This window comes from Dasypus novemcinctus, chromosome 12 (genome assembly GCF_030445035.2).
Source record: "Dasypus novemcinctus isolate mDasNov1 chromosome 12, mDasNov1.1.hap2, whole genome shotgun sequence".
Lineage (NCBI taxonomy): Eukaryota > Metazoa > Chordata > Mammalia > Cingulata > Dasypodidae > Dasypus > Dasypus novemcinctus.
Genome location: NC_080684.1, coordinates 105810265 through 105825772, shown reverse-complemented (window position 1 = coordinate 105825772; position 15508 = coordinate 105810265). Strand labels below are relative to the sequence as shown.

Sequence of the window (15508 nt, the reverse complement as noted above, 5' to 3'; positions counted from 1 at the left end):
CTGTGGGGAAAGTTCTGGAAGTGGGGGGCCGAGATGCGTCGTCCAGCAGGACCAGGTCAGCCGCGGCCTTCTTTCTCTCTTCCTCTCCCTTTGCTGTGCACACAGCCCCCTGCCCGAGGCCACACCTCCCGTGCCCTCCCCTCCCCCACCATGTCCCGCAGGTGTCACTTCCCCTCTGGGCCACCAGCTGGGCCACCACTGCGCGACCCAGGCTGGAGCTTCAGACCCTGAAGCTCACGATGACTGCTTTCAAAAATCTTCAACTTTAGTGGGCAAACACTACCCTGAGAATTAAAATCCTACGAAGCTTCCATGTGGGCAAATGCACAGTCACTTAAGCAATAAGAGATCAGACAAGACCATTTTAGGAAGAGACCATCTTGGGTTTCCTGTCGTGGTTCTGGATGTGCAGCACTGGGGGCATCAGGGCCGGGAGGGAGAGGTGGGTGGGGGGATCCTGAGGGCTCCCCCCTGCGGAGCAGGAGGAAAGGGGGTTCCAGGTCCTGAACGGTCCCCTCGGTCACAGGGGCAATTCGGGGCATGAGCTGGAGGTGGAGGCGTGAGCACAACACTGGGACGCCAGGGCGAGAGGGAAGGGGTCTTTGCGCAGACGGACCCTCAGGGAGAGGCGGGGCGGGGGGTTGCTCTGCCGGGTGCTCCAGCTGCAGATGCTACTGGCCACTTCCGGGACGCTCCGAGCCCCCATCTGTCCAGGCTGCCTGGTCCGCTATTTCCTTGGTGCGGTGCTTCACTATAAAGTCTCTTTCACCCTGGGGAGAGGTTTTAGCTTTTCCCCAGCCCCCTCCCCTCTGGCTGTTCTGGACAGTTCTCATTAAGGCCATGTCTCTCAGGGGTGGCTCGAGGCCATCAGATGTTCCTTCGAGATGGTTAAACTTCCCAAGGAGTAGAATTCTAATGCGTGAGAACTTCTGCTCCAAAACAAGAGAACAAGCCGGAACCCCAGGATTGCTGCCAGGACGCCATCTGCCCAGGAATCTGCCACAGGGCTGGGCTCCAGGGGCGACTGCCACACCTGACATCGTGTCTGAGGCAGTTTGAGGCTTTGTGGACCCCCAAAAACTATCTTCTTAAACTAATCCATCCCTGTGAGTGCAACCCACTGCAGGTGGAACCTACAGTTAAGGGCCTTCGATTAGATTGCAGGACCAAAGCTGGGTCTTAAACCTTTTACTAGATTTTATAAACCGAGGAATAAAAAGCTACAGAGAGAGCAAGATGGTGGCAGAATAAGGAGCTCCTAAATCAGCTCCTGCTCCAGGGCAGTTAGCAAACACCCAGAGCTCTCTGGAGCTGGCTGAAACACCTGTCTGGGGGCTCCAGGAGGCCAGAAGAGCATCCTGTCACGTCCTTGAAGGAGTGGAAGGAGGACGCTGCCCACCTGCAGAGAAGACTCGTAAGTAGAGGCTCCACGCCGCAGAGGCCGGTGCCCATCCTCCACTGGAGGCACAAGCCACCTTGGGAGCTGTTCCGCAGCTGGAATCGAAAGCTCCACTTCTCTAAAAGGGGGGAGGAAGAGACAGTTGGGCACTGACTTCACCTACTGATGAGTAAATTCAGCAGGTGTTATTCAGCCAAAGGGGTGCTGATACAAAATACCAGAAATTGGTTGGTTCCTATAAAGGGTATTTATTTGGGGTAGGAGCTTACAGACATCAGGCCATAAAGCATAAGTTATTTTCCTCACCAAAGTCTATTTCCACGTGTTGGAGCAAGATGGCTGCCGACATCTGCCAGGGTTCAGGCTTCCTGGGTTCCTCTGGGCTCAGTGCCTCTCTTTCCTCCACAAGGTCAGCTGTAGACTATCAGACGAACGGCTCTGTCTCTCTCCCTGGGGCTCCAGCTTCAGCATTAAACTCCAACATCAAAACTCCAACATTAAAAGCCCCCAACTCTGCCCTTTGTTGTGCCTTTTATCCCGTTGGTGGTTGGGGACTCAATGCCCTAATGACATGGCCCAATTAAAGGCCTAACCATAACTCAATCATACCCAGGTACAGACCAGATTACAAACATAATCCGATATCTGTTTTTGGAATTCACAATTATATCAAACTGCTACAGCAGGCTAAAGTATAATCCTAAGAACAGCTTAAGTTTGAACCTGTCCAAGTCAGAAAGAGGCTGGTGGCCACCATCTTAACTCCACGCCTGGCACGAGGGGAAGTGGGGTGGACTGAAAATTCCAGTGCTGGTGGGGACTGGCTTCTTTCCATCCAGATCAGATTGCAGCTCTAGCCTGGGCCCCAGCCCCACCTCCAGCAGGAAGCTGGGGGGACCTGTGCCAGCCTCTCTGGGAAATTACCAGCCAAGCCATAGAGGCCATGATCATCCTATGTTGGCAGTGTGGGCCGCCCAGGAGCTATTCTGTGGCTGGAACTGGAAACTCCATTCCCCAAAAACAGGGGAGGAGGAGACGGTTGGCTGCCGATTTCAGCTACTAATTTGGCTGGCTAGGGTATAACCCTAAGAATAGCTAAAGTATGAACCTGTCCAGGTCAGAAAGAGGCTGGTAGCCCCCATTTGACTCTGCCCCCAGTGTGAGGGGAAGCCTAACTAAAAATCACAGTGATGGCAGGAACCAGTTTCTTTCACCTGGATCGGCCGGCAGCCCTAGCCTAGGCTTCAGCCCCACCTCTGGCAGGGAGGAGGCTGGCGAGCCCTGCACCAGCCTATCCAGGTAACTGCAGGTACCTTTGGCTGGCACAGACTGACTAATCAGAAGTCTACCAGGGCAACTGCGGTCATCTTGGACCCGCACTGCAGAGATTGCTGCCCACACCTGCAGATCTATCCCTGCCCCAGTTAGGGGAGAAAGGGATGTGAAGCTTCATCAGTCTCTCTGGGCAACTACAGTCTTGTCCTACACAATTTGGATTATTCCACACGGTTGTGACGCTGTCCTACCCCTGGCAAAGGAGAAAGTTGGGAGAAGCTTCAACAGTCCCTGGGGCAATGAGGGCAGCTTGAGCCACCACAGCTTATAGTATCAACTACATCCTTGGCGCCTACTGCACAACCAGCAAAGGAGAAAGGGCAGGAAACCATAAATGAAAGAGAAAAAGCCGCACCCAGAATAGATACTCCAGTAAGCCAGATGCCAAGACACCAACAAAATTATACTCCACAGCAAGAAACAGGAAGCTATGGCCCACTTAAAGGAATAAGATAAGCCTCCAGATGACATAAAGGAGTTGAGACAACTAATCACAAATCTCCTTAATAAATTCAGTGAGATGGCTAAAGAGATTAAGGATATTAAGAAGATACTGGGCCGTCCTTTCCACACTCGGTTGTCTGAAAGCTTCTGGTTCGGGGCTCCTCTTCCCCTTCCTTTTCCTGTCCCTGCCCCGATCCCCCCTCCCTCCTTCCCTCTGTTCACCTCCCCTTCTCGACCTTGTGCCCCGGGTCAGGGCCAACTTTTGGGCCAGGTGCAGCATAGTGCGCAGGCCCAGGGCCCGGGATATGACCCGCCATCCTCTTGCCCCCCACTCCCCCCACCCCATGGGGCTGTGGGGCCACAGTGGCGCTGCCCACTATGGCCCGGAAAGCAGTTAGCAGGAAGCGGAAAGCGCCCACTTCACCAGGAGCTGGGAGTGACACTCAGGGCCTGCAGTTTGGCTGGGATCGCTCTCTTCACAAAAGGAAAAGACTCTCCCCAGTGAAGAGGTCCTTAGTGTACTACCTGAAGGATCGGGAAGCCAGGCTACAGAATGAAACCAGCTATTCCCAAGGGTTGCATGGTGATGCCGCACAACAGCTTCCCAGTCTCCTGAATGAGAGAGAATTTCACCTTGGGACCTTTAATAAAGTCTTTGCATCTCAGTGGCTGAATCACAGGCAAGTGGTGTGTGGCACAAAATGCAACACGCTATTTGTGCTGGATGTCCAGACAAGCCAAATCACCAAGATTCTCATTCTGAAAGACGGGAGGCTGGAGAGATGATGACTCAACAGGGCTGTGGTATCCATGCCATCAAGCTGAATCCCTCCAGAACAATCTCCACTGGAGGAGACAACCCCCACGTCTTGCCATCTACTGTCTGCCTATACTATATCCTGTGTGCGTGGGAGATGATGGACACAGGGACTGGATCTTTTCCATTGCATGGATCAGCGAGACTATGGTGGTGTCTGGGGATCCAATCGGTGAACTTCTACAAGAACATCATCACTGAGGGCACAGGGCAGGGTTCCCTGCTATCTATGACATCTGAGCTCAGAGGTTTCTGGAAGAGGCTCTCAGCTTGTTATGGGTCCAAGCCCAGACTAACTGGGGAGAATTTGAAACTAACCACTGACAAAGGTTGGCTAAATCATGATGAAACCTGGAGGAATTACTTTTCGGACATTGATTTCCTTCCTAATGCTGTTTACACGCACTGCTATGACTCATCTGGAATGAAGCTCTTTGTAGCAGGAGGTCCTCTTCCTTCAGGGCTCCATGGAAACTATGCTGGGCTCTGGAGTTAATGACAATTAACTCTCTCCCGAGATGCAGAGATTTATACTAACTTTCAAAAAACAAAAAACAGAAGACATTGGATGAGCAGGAAGAAGAATTTTAAAGTATATATAGAAAAATAGCAGATCTTATGGGAATGAAAAGTACAATAAGTGAAATTTAAAAAACATTGGAATTGTGTAATAGCAGATTTGAGGAGGCAGAAGAAAGGATTGGTGAGCTTGAAGAAATGGCCTCTGAAAGTAAACATACCAAAGAACAGATGAAGAAAAGAATGGAAAAAATTGAACAGGGTCTCAGGGAACTAAATGACAGCAAAAGATGTGCAAACATATGTGTCATGGGTGTCCCAGAAAGAAAAGAGAAGGGAAAAGGGGCAGAAGGAATATTTGAAGAAATAGTGGTAGAAAATTTCCCAACCCTATTGAAGGACAGAGATATCCATGTCCAAGAAGCACAACATACTCCCATCCGAAAAAATCTGAGTAGACCAACTCTGAGACACATACTAATCAGAATGTCAAATGCCAAAGACAAAGAGAATTCTGAGAATAGCAAGAGAAAAGCAATGCATAACATGTAAGGATACCCAATAAGATGAAATGCTGATTTCTCACCAGAAACCATGAATGCAAGAAAACAGTGGTATGATATATTTAAGATACTCTAAGAAAAAACTTCCAATCAAGAATCTTATATCTGGCAAGATTATCTTTGAAAAATGAGGGTGAGTTTAGAATATTCACAGATAAACAGAAACTAAGAGAATTTCTAACCAAGAGACCAGATGTTCAGGAAATACTAAAGGGTGTGCTAGAGTATGGGAAAAAGAGTTTAAATTGTATCTGAACTTTGTGTGACCTGTTCTTTTTTGTAGATGTTGCAGTTGTTCCCTATTATTATAGATGATGTTGCAGTTCTGATAGCAAACAGCTGCTCGGTAGTTTCCAATAAATACGATGTGGAAACTAGGGTCGAGGCTCTCAGTTCCAGAAGCTGTGAGTCCCCTGGTCCCACTTTTATTTCCTCTTGTGTCTTTCTCTCTGTCCTTTATTTCGTAAAGTTCTGCATTGCCTTCCCTTTGAGCCAACTTATCATTGAGCTGATCTCAGCAACTGACGCCCAACATGGGGCCCGAAGGGAAGAAGGATCGCTTCGAGCGAAACTAAAGTGGTTGTGACCGCGCAGAGCCCTGAGTGGTTTGGAAAAGCATTTGAATTCTTCGAGGGTTTGCTTGTGCTCCCCAGGAGATGGAGAGCGCCCTGTGTGGGTGCCAGCTCATCAGATGGAGCCATGCTGTGAACGCCAAGAGACAGCGGGGGTTCCTGCAGGACCCAGAGCCTCCGGTCAGGCAGAAGGAGAGATGGACGCTGGAAACTGCACAGCTGGGTCTCATTCCGAAGACTAGAATGGCTTTATATCAAAGTATCTGAACTACAGAACTTGTTCAAGCATGGCATCATAAAGCAAGTATGGCTCGGGGACAGAAAGAGATTCAGAAGGAAACTGAGAAGAGGAAAACTGGAAAAGAAATGTTGAATTATAGGGAAGTGGACTTGGCCCAATGGATAGGGCGTCTGTCTACCACATGGGAGGTCCACGGTCCAAACCCTGGTCCTCCTTGACCCGTGTGGATCTGGTCTATGGGTAGTGCTGATGGGCGCAAGGTGTGCCCTGACATGCAGGAGTGCCCCCCGCATAGGGGAGCCCCACGTGCAAGGAGCGCGCCCCTTAAGGAGAGCCGCCCAGTGTGAAAGAAAGTGCAGCCTGCCCAAGAATGGTGCCGCGCACATGGAGCTGACACAGCAAGATGATGCACCAAAAAGAAACACAGATTCCCAGTGCCGCTAATAAGGATAGAAGCGGTCACAGAAGAACACACAGTGAATGGACACAGAGAGCAGATAACTGGGGTGTGGAGGGGAGAGAAATAAATAAATCTTAAAAAAAAAAGACATGTTGAATTATAAAAGGAAGCAATGAAGAAATTCTAGATTAATAAATTTGGAACTGGTTTTGTGTTTGTCTATTTGTTCATTGTCAGTGTGTGTGTTGTAATTGTTTCAGTGTGTGTGATTGTTCAAGAAAGAAAAAGAAAAAAGGAAAAAAGAAAAAGAAAGATAGAAAAAGAAAGAGAAAGGAGAGAAAGAAATGAAAAAAGAAAGACAAAAAGGAAGAAAGAAAGAAAGAGAGAAAAAGGAAGGAAAAAAGGAAAAGAAATAAAGAATTGTCAGTGTATATTTTGATACCTTGGGATAGTGATACAATTTGATAAATAAAAACTTCTGAAAGCACTCTACTCAAATGGCCAAAAAATTAAATAAGCACTTTATTATTACCTGATTTTAAAATGTTAATGAGATCTCTATAATAATAAAAACTGTAAGTCTTTTTTTTTTTTAAAGATTTATTTTAATTTCCCCCGCTCCCCCGGTTGTCTGTTCTCTGTGTCTATTTGCTGCGTCTTGTTTCTTTTGTCCGCTTCTGTTGTCGTCAGTGGCACGGGAAATGTGGGCGGCGCCATTCCTGGGCAGGCTGCACTTTCTTTCGCGCTGGGCGGCTCTCCTTACGGGGCGCACTCCTTGCGCGTGGGGCTCCCCTATGCGGGGGACACCCCTGCGTGGCAGGGCACTCCTTGCGCGCATCAGCACTGCACATGGGCCAGCTCCACATGGGTCAAGGAGGCCCGGGGTTTGAACCTTGGACCTCCCATGTGGTAGACGGATGCCCTAACCACTGGGCCAAGTCCGTTTCCCTGTAAGTCTTGATTAATAGAATTACTGTAAGTTTCTTCATAAAAAATAGTTCTTGCTTAAATTGACATGAATAGTTTATTTTTCATCATAGGATAAAATGAAAGATAAAACAGTTAAGTTAATATTAAGGTAAAAAGTTTGTGGGGGGAAGTGGACTTGGCCCAGTGGTTAGGGAGTCCATCTACCACATGGAAGGTCCGCGGTTCAAACCCTGGGCCTCTTTGACCCGTGTGGAGCTGGCCCATGCACAGTGCTGATGCATGCAAGGAGTGCCGTGCCACGCAGGGGTGTCCCCCGTGTAGGGAAGCCCCATGTGCAAGGAGTGCGCCCCGTAAGGAGAGCCACCCAGCGTGAAAGAAAGTGAAAGAAAGTTGGGAATATCAAGCCCATGAGAAATGAAAGTCTATTCATTAAATGTCTGCTAGTTGGAAGTCTTATTGTTTGTTGTTGCAGTTATGGATTACATACAAAATGCTTGAATACTAATCAGAACTTTAATAATGAAACATATTGTGTACTTAAGTGATTTAATGAATTGTAAGTGATATATAAATGTACCTTGTTGAACGCATATTAAATCTCTTGTTTTAAATTTGAACAATCCCGGGACCGAATGTACTGAGAGAAAATTTAATGAGTATTGTTCAAACCTAAAAGTGAAATATCATGTGGGAAGCTTTGTTAATCAGTGAACCAATGCCTTATGGGTCAGCACTTTTCACTTGTTATTTTTAATCAAGATTCTGGTATCAGCTGCTAGTTCCGGACTTCCTAGCTGTAAGTTAGATGTTGCAAAGCACTGGAAAAGCGTTTTACCTAGCAGAACACTTACTGGAATATATCTAGTTTTTGTGTGACCCCCTATGTGCAAAAACAAAAAGGGGGGAATGTGGGAAAAAGAGTTTAGACTGTATTTGAATTTTATATAACCTGTTCCTTATTGTAGATGTTGCAGTTGTTCCTATTATTGTAGATGATGTTGCAGTTCTGATAGCAATCAGCTTCTCGGAAGTTTCCCAACAAATGCTATGGGAAAACTAGGGTCGAGGCCCTCAGTTCCAGAAGCTGTGAGTCCCCTGGTCCCACCTTTATTTCTTCTCCTGTGTCTTCTCTCTGTCCTTTGTTTTGTAAATTTCTGCATCGCCTTCCCTTCAAGCCAACCTATCGCTGAGCTGATCTCAGCACTAGGGCCTGAAAAGAAAAGACAGGAGAGAGAGGCCTGGAAGAGAGTCTAGAGATGAAGATTATATCAATGAAAGTAACTAAAAGTGTCAAAAGAGTGGTGAAAATAAAATATGACAGATAAAACTCAAATAGTCAGGAATAAACTTAACCCACAGTGTAAAGCACTTCTATTCAGAAAATTGCAATTTAATGTTAAAAAAATCAAAAAAGCCCTAAATTACTGGAAGAACATTCCATGCTCATGGATTGGAAGATTAAATATCATTAAAAATTAATAACAGATTCAATGCAATCCCAATAAAAATTCCACCAGCATTAAAAAAAATAAATTGAAAACACGATTATCAAATTTATTTAGAAGAGTAAGGGGTCCTAAATATCCTAAAACATCTTAAAAAGGAAAAGCAAACCCTCATCTCCAGACTTTAAAACATATTACCTAGCTATAGTGGTAAAAACAGCATGGTACTGGCATAAAGACAGACACACAGATCAATGGAACCAAACTGATGGTTCAGAAACAGACCCTCACATGTATGGGCAAGTGATTTTTGACAAACCTGTCAAACCCACACAGCTTGGGCAGAACAGTCCATTCAACAAATGGTGCTGAAAGAACTGGATATCCATAGCCGAAAGAAGGAAAGAGGACCCCTATCTCACACCTTATCCAAAAATTAACTCAAAATGGATCAAAAACCTAAAAATAAAAGCAAGTCATAAAGCTTCTCAAAGAAATTATAGGAAAATAGCTCCAAGACCTAGTGGTCAGTGGTGGATTCTTAAAGGAGATAAGAGGAGGACTGAGATGGACTACTAATGTTCAACATACAGTAGTAATACATACTGTATGTTGTAGAAGTTTTAATTAGCTTTACCGTAGAAGTGTGAAAATCTATAGAGTGGATTGTAATGCATAGTAAGGAACAGCTAGTTTATAAATGGGGATGTGGCTGAAAATGGTAGTCTAGGTATGTCAATGTCAATTGACAGAATGCTAGAGAATAATCTAGAAACTGAATAGCACAGTAAACCAAGAGGTGGATAAGAATTGTGGTTGATGGTACAGATGCAAGAGTGTCCTTTGTGAGCTAGAGCAAATGTACATCACTGTTGCAGGGTGGTAGGAATGTGGAGAAGCATGGGAAAAATAACAGCTGGAGTGACCTATGGACTGTGGTTAGCAGTAATAATATAATATTCTTGCATCTATGCCAAAGATGTACTGTAGTGATAATGGAACAGTATGGAAAAAGTGTGCCAAATGTACACTATGGATGTGGTAACAATCAGATGATATTATATTATTTGTAACAAATATTCCACCACAGTGTGGTGTATTGATAGAGGGGTATTGTTTGGGAATTCTGCATATATACATGATTGTTTTGTAAGTTTACAACTTCTGTCATAAAAAAATACATTTTAAAAATAATAATAGGGTGGTTTGGGGGGGAAATACACCAAATGTAATAGAAGGACTATAATTAGTAGTAAGATTTTGACAATATTCTTTCATAATTTGTAACAAATTTCTCACGACACTGCAAGGTGTTGGTGGAGGGTTGATGTATGGGACCCCTGGAGGATGTTATGCATATTTGCGTTGTAAGTTCACAACTTTTACAATGCACTTACTGTTTATGTATGTTCATATATAAATAATATAAAGATAATAATAATAGGGTGGGTTGGGGGAAAATACTTTGGTTAGTAGTAATATTTTGAGGATGCTCTTTAATCATTAGTTAAAAATGTCTCACAACAATGCAAGGTATTGGTGGTAGGGGAGATACGAGAGTCTTGTATGATGTTATGTATGTTTGCTTTGTAAGCTCACAACTATTGCTATACACTTACTGTTTATGTATACGTGATATACTTCAATAAATGGGAAAAAAGCTTCAGAGAGGGGACCAGATGTGGCTCAAGCCACTGGGTGCCTGCCTCCCACAGAGGAGGTCCCAGGTTCAGTTCCTGGTGCCTCCTAAAGAAAACAAAGAAATAACAAGCAAACAATGAGCAAAAACACTGAGCAAACAACAAGCCAAACAACAAGCAAACAGACCAAGGGAGTCAACTCAGGAAGCTGATGTGGCTCAGTGGTTGAGTGCTGGCTTCCCACATACAAGGTCCCGGGTTCAATCCCCGATCCCGATACCTAAAAACAAAAACAAAAACAGCTGCAGAGACAGAAAGGAACCCAGAAGCAGAGGAGAAGGCCTCAGAGCCAGAAGCTGAAATCGAAGGAGCAGAGAAGCTGAGAGGAGCCACTGTAGCCAGAAGCTGAAAGCAACGAGGCCCGGAAGAGAGGGAGAGACGAGCAGATGCCGCCATGTGCTGGATCGCCACAGCGGCAGCTCGGGGAGAAGCATCTCCTCTGGTGCCTTGATTTGGACTTTTCCAGGACCAGAACTATAAGCTCGAGAATTAATAAATCCATTGTAAAAACCAACCCATTTCTGGCAGCCCAGCAGGCACTCCCCCTGCCCAGCCCCCTGGGGCACCCATAGATGGAGCAGGTGGGGAAGGGGCGTGTTGAAGACGACGACCAAGGCAAACGGATGTGGCTCAAACAACTGGGCTCGTGGGAATGCCACCCCACGCAGGAGTGCTGGGCGACACGCAGCAAGATGATGGAACAAGTGACACAGAGGAGAGAAAATAAGACCTAGCAGAACAGGGGAGCTGAGGTGGCACAAGAGAATGATCGTCTCTGCCCCACTCTGGAAGGTCCCAGGATCAGTTCCCGAAGCTGCCTAAAGAGAAGACAAGCAGACACAGAAGAACACACGGGAATGGACACAGAGAGCAGACAACGGGGAGAACGGGAGGCCAGGAAGAAATAAACAAAAGAAATCTTTAAAAAAAGAAGACGACCAAGCTACTTCCCAGGTCCCCCTCTTCTATTAACTTACACTGTCCTTCTGCCCCACCCCCCAGAAGCCTCACCCCATCCTATGAGCTCCTTCCCAGTTTGGTTTCAGTGAGACCTCCAGTTTAAGTTTTTTGTTATTTAAATATAACATCATCTCCTCCTCACAACTCCACAGCCCTGGCATTAACGCAGACCTCCGCTGTCTCTCTCGCTGGTCTCCCGTCTCCAGTGGCTGCCGTCAACTCTCTCCACTCTGCAGTGAGAGTGATAATTCTCAAGCACAAATCCGATAGCGTGAGCCTCTGCTCAAGTTTCCACAGAGCCACGGTGAGCAAGCACAGACTCCTCAGCAGACCCTACCAGGCTGTGAGAACGGGGTTCCTGCCGTCAGCTTCATCTCTCAGTAACGGCCAAAAAGAGCCAATTACAAGCTGTTTTAAGAGATGCACTTTATAGAGAAAGACTCGGGACAAGCTGAAAGGAAAAGGACGGAAGAAGACAGACCTGCCAACCGATCTCGAGAAAGATGGTACACCTGCAGGAGTGACTGTCTGAACAGTGGACAAACTGGACTTTGAGCCAAGGAGTATTCCCAGATATAAAGAAGCCCATTTAATAATGATGAAAAGGCCAATGCATCAAGAAGACATAGCAATCCTAAGTGTACATGCTCCAAGGAACAAAGCTTCATGAAGCAGAAATGGACAGAGCTGAAAGACCAAATACTGTAAGACCTCACTGACAGGAAATAATGAGAACAAGCAAATTCATAATGTCAGAAACTAGAATACAGGTTACCAGGGGCCGGGAGGTGGGTAGGGAGTGGGGAGTTAATGCTTAAACTGTACAGAGATTATTTGGGTTGATGGAAAAGTTTTGGTAATGGATGGTGGTGATGGTAGCACAACGTTGTGAACATAATTAACAGCACTGAAATACATATTTGAATGTGGTTAAAAGGGGAATTTTTAGGTTGAATTTATGTTACTAGAATAAAAATGAAAAACCAAAAAGCCACAGGACTATACAACACATATAGTTAACCTTAATGTAAATGATGGACTCTAGTTAGTAATACAAATATAAAAACGTTCTTTCATGAATTATAATAATGGTATCACATTAATGTGAGGTGGAAGTAGGAGGAGGTATATAGGAACTCCATATTTTAGGCATGGTTTTTCTGTAAACTTATAAAAACCTACATTTTTAATTTTAAAAAATTTTAATAAAAAAAAGTTAATGGACAAAGCTGAAGGGAGAAATGTACAAATTGTCAATTATGGTTGGAGCTTCTAGCACTCCTCAGTCAGTAAATGATAGATGTAGACAAAACTATTAGTAATGGTGTAGAAGATTTGAACAGCATCACCAACTTAACCTAAATGAAATATGTAGGACGATCCACCTAATGATGCAAAACAGGCAATTATTTTCAAGTGACGAGGAACATTCACCAAGGCAGACCATCTGCACGGCCACTGGTTCTCAAGCTTTTTGGTCTCAGAATCCCCCAACACTCTTAAAAATTATTGAGGCCATTGAAGAGTTTTTCTTTAAATGCAGTATTTCTATAGAGAAGTGTCATATTAGAAATTTGTTTTAAATTTCAAAACCATTCATTTTAAAATAAGAATAATCAAACCATTGCATGTGAACATAAATAACAGAGTTGCATGTCTTATGAAAGATAACTATTTTCCAAAATATGAGAATTTCCAAAAAACAAAAAATGAGAAGAACGGCAAACACCATCACGCTTAGTGGCAAACACTGAAAACTTCTCCCTTCAAGGTCACCAGTAAGTGACAACAATGGGCCACATGGCCACCCAACAGTCATCTTCCCTGGGTGCTTCCCTCCCACCTCCGCGTCCCCTCCCAGCCCCTGACTGGCTCCTCCTCGGCTCCCTGCCCTGGCCTGCCCAGGCTCAGCTCTGGGACCCCTCTCAGCTCACCTACACCCAGCCCCTCAGTGGTCTCCTCCCCAAACGCACACCTGCAGCCTGGCCGTTCCCTGAACTCTGGACGGGCCAGTCTGCCTGGAGGCTGGACATCCACTCGGAAGTGGATGGGCACGCCCGGTAGACACGTCCAGAACCGAGCTCTGGTGCCCCTCCCACGCCAGCGGCCCCCTCAGCTGCCACCACCTAGAACAGCAGACGTGTGCAGCCCCGAGCTCAGCGCTGAGCCCTTCCCTCCCACGCCAGCAGCCCCGTCAGCAGCCGCCACCTCATACACGGCAAGTCCATTCTTGGAGATGCTCAAGCCAAAAGCTCCTGGGTGGCCCCTGATTCTGCCCTGGCCCCCCATACCCTGCCTGTTGGTAAATCCTCTCAGTCTCATCTCAAAATAGATCCAGCACTTGACCCCTCCTCTCCACCTCAAGTCCAAGCCACTGTTCTTTTTGCTGGAAATGTGACATCTGCTCCCTAACCAACCTTCCTGGCCCTGCCCTCTGCCCCCCTCTCCAGTCGATTCTCAAAACAGCAGGCAGAGGGCGCCAGTTACTCTCAGGGAGATGGAGTCACTCCTCAGCTTTTGAGCTGAGGAGTGACCCTCGGGGGCCGGAGGGAGAAGCGGACTTGGCCCAGTGCTTAGGGCGTCTGCCTACCACCTGGGAGGTCCAGGGTTCAAACCCAGGGCCTCCTGACCCATGTGGAGCTGGCCCATGTGCAGTGCTGATGCGCGCAAGGAGTGCCCTGCCACGCAGGGGTGTCCCCTGCGTAGGGGAGTCCCACGCACAAGGAGTGCGCCCCGTAAGGAGAGCCGCCCAGCGCAAAAGAAAGTGCAGCCTGCTCAGGAGTGGCACCGCACACATGGAGAGCTGACACAACAAGATGACGCAACAAAATGAGACAGATTCCGGGTGCCACCAACAGGAATACAAGCGGACACAGAAGAACACACAGCAAATGGACACAGAGAAGATAGTTAGGGGGTGGGGGTGGGGAAGGGGAGAGAAATAAATAAAAAATAAATCTTTAAAAAAAAAAATACAAAAACCCTCCGGGGCCACCATCTCCCTTGGGGGCCACTGTTCCTATAAGACCCTGCCTGACAGGCCCCTGAGGCTCCAAGGAGCATAGCTCCTCATCATCTCCCTCTTTACTCCACTCCAGCTACCCAGGTCTCCCAGTGGCTCATTGAAATTGCCAGCTGAGCCCTGCCTCAGGACCTTTGCACCTGCCATCTCCCTCTTCCCCAATAGGTCTTTACCTTTTCAGGGAGGCCCTCCCTGATACCTTACCTACCCGTTCAACCCTCTATCCAACCTGGCAGGACATGCCCCCTTCCCTGCTATTGATTCTTTCTATCATTCCTGTCACTACTTAGAAAATTATGTATTTCACTCATTTATCCAGTTGATTATCCGCCACCTCACTAGAATGTAAGCTCCACGAGGGCAGGGAATTTCACTTGTTTCTTGGCTGTGATATCACTGGCACCCAGAGCAAGCCACGGCACACAGCCGTGCCTAAAAACACATAAATCCACGAGTGGATGGTACCTACAGGTGCTTGATTCTCTGTGAGTTGAGTGGGGCTGTTAGCACCATTACAGAGCCAGTGCTCAGGCAGGTTAGATCACTCACCTGCACTCTCGTGGATGCTCAGCACTAGAGCCGGCCTAAAGCCCAGACAGCCTCACTCTCAGGCCAGCGCTCTATTGAAGTACTGTCTGCCCTCCTTTTACTGGCACCTGATCTGTGTCCTCCACAGCAGAACCAGCAGCCCTCTCCCTAGACAGAGGGCCAGTGCCTGCCCAGCCAGAGCACACCTACTTCCCACCTGCTCCCCTGCCCTGCCAGAGCATGCCTGCTCCCTGCCCAGCCAGCATACACCTGTTTCCCACCTGGCCAGAATACACCTGCTCACCTGCCCTGCAACATCCACCTGCTTACTTGCCCGGCCAGCGTGCACCTGCTCCCTGCCTGGCCAGCATGCACCTGCACACACACCTCCCCCCCCCAGGTGAGTGCTTTTGTGGCCTGGAACGGCTAAGCAAGAAAGGCTCTAATTCCAGGTGAGTCCTGGGTTCCAGGGTATGGCACTCCCACCTGGGCCTCTGCAGCTGGCCCACGTGCTCCCCAATTCAACTACAAATCCACTGTCCTACCTTCACCTAAACCGGAGAGGGCCTCTAAGCAGGATGCCGGGGGCCCACCATGACGGGGTGCACTCCCAACCCCCTGCCACGCAGCCTC

General features: G+C 47.2%; 1 protein-coding gene and 1 pseudogene across 4 annotated transcripts in view; one reads left to right on the top strand and one right to left on the bottom strand.

Annotated features, from left to right (window-relative positions):
* ARHGAP8 (Rho GTPase activating protein 8) overlaps positions 1-15508 on the bottom strand; it is a 123245-nt gene that overhangs the window by 62588 nt on the left and 45149 nt on the right. The gene's annotated exons all lie outside the window — the stretch shown is intronic.
* LOC101436958 (DDB1- and CUL4-associated factor 12-like) lies at positions 3557-4203 on the top strand (annotated as a pseudogene).